The following is a 1,739-nucleotide window of genomic DNA, read 5'->3' on the forward strand; positions in this document are numbered from 1 at the left end:
TGGTGAAAAAGCTTGGTGAACTGACCAAACTGAGAAGGCTAAACAGGAAGGGGCTTCTGTCGAAATTGAGCAAATGTCCTCACGCTCTGGACGCGCGTGCCTAAATCAACTAAATTCTTCATCTTCAACCCCTTCCCTCCATGAAAGCATGAGCCTGTATGGTCCTATCGCGACACTACCTTGGTGGGTCGGTTCACTCAAAATTTTGGTAAAGGTCGGCTCTCGTAACACTGATTAGAGGACGATGCGATACAAGTTCTTCAAGTTCTGCCAAATCTAGTGAAACATTCACTTGAGAATAATTCTTTAAAAAATAATAATGTATCATTTGAAAGCATGGGATTCCAAAATCTCAAAGTATTGCATCTGTATCTAAGGAGTTCAAAGTCCTTTAGGTTTGAAAAAGTAGCCATGCCTAAAGTTGAGAAATTGAATATACCCGTGTTCTCTCAAGGAGAAGATCCTAATTTGGGAATTGAAAACCTTGGTCTCGCTCAAGGAATTTGAGCTGCACTATAGCAAGAAGAGGTTTAAAATGCTGAAGAGCCTTGTTGAAGCTTCATCCGAACGATCCAAGATTCTGCAACATGATGTTGATCGGTGCTTATAATGAAGAACAGAAAGAGCAGCAGTCAAAAAGAAGCCATAAATGAGGTTAGAACCTAGTTCTTCACGTACTTAAGCAGCGAAGCAGGGTGCATTTCATCTGGTAATGCTGCATACTCTTCAGTCCAATGTAAATTTTTAAATTTTCTAGCAGTACTTGTTGTTGTGTAATGGACATACAAGTATCATAACCGTTTCCATCATAATTCCAAGCAAAAGACTACACAGTCTTAACGATTCGCACCGGCTAATAGACTACAAGATCGCAGCAACCAATACTCTGAAAATTCTGTCTAAGACAGTTTTGATGTATAATGTATTAGACAACAACTGTCATGAAGAGGAGAGAAAAATCCGAAATGAAGAATAAAAAAGAAACTCCTGAATTCGTAGGCTTCCCTCAAGATAAAAGAGACGATCAGCTTAAAACAACAAATATTTCCTCCCTCCTTCAATGTTTTCATGTAACACAGTATGCACAGGATAGTCCGTGACGACATTATACATGAAACTTAAATATCAAAAAGTTGGTAACACTTCTAATCGATCACTCACCAGCAAACAAGGCAGGTTCTACACACAGTTGATTCTTTAATACCGTACATTTTTTTTAACAAAAGTGAGGAATTAAAAGAGCATGTTTGGCAAGTTACTTACTTTTAACTTATAATTATGTTTTTACTTATAGGTACTGTTTGGCAAAGGGTTAAGTGAGGGGTTAAGGGGACTTAACACATTCTTAACAAGTGAAACACAAAAAAATTATACAAATGTTAAAGTGAGTTAACCCTCCATAATTTGCTAAACATAAAAAATATATAAAGGTTAAGCTAACCCCTCTAGAGGGATTAAAATGAGTTAACTCCTTAAAATAAGGGGTTTGCTAATACTCATATTTAGAAGGATTAAGAGTTAATCATTCTAATTATAAAGAAAATAGTCAAAATCCTTGTTATTCCCAAACACTACAAATGATCATAAGGATTAAAATAAAACTTTTATAACAGGTTAATAATTTAGTCCTTCAGATTATCGAATGAGCTAACTATGTTAATCATTCTCCTTAATCTCTCTTCCTTAACCCTTTGCCAAACGGGGCCAATAGGATTAAAAACCATGATTGGTAAACCTTA

General features: G+C 36.1%; 1 long non-coding RNA gene across 1 annotated transcript; it reads right to left on the bottom strand.

The window, feature by feature from the left end:
• On the bottom strand, positions 343-1,496 carry LOC109840671. The gene is made up of 2 exons (XR_002246981.1): positions 679-1,496; positions 343-580 (listed from the first exon to the last, which is right to left on the bottom strand). It is a non-coding gene; the product is annotated as an uncharacterized LOC109840671 (long non-coding RNA).

Source organism: Asparagus officinalis, chromosome 5 (genome assembly GCF_001876935.1).
Source record: "Asparagus officinalis chromosome 5, Aspof.V1, whole genome shotgun sequence".
NCBI lineage: Eukaryota > Viridiplantae > Streptophyta > Magnoliopsida > Asparagales > Asparagaceae > Asparagus > Asparagus officinalis.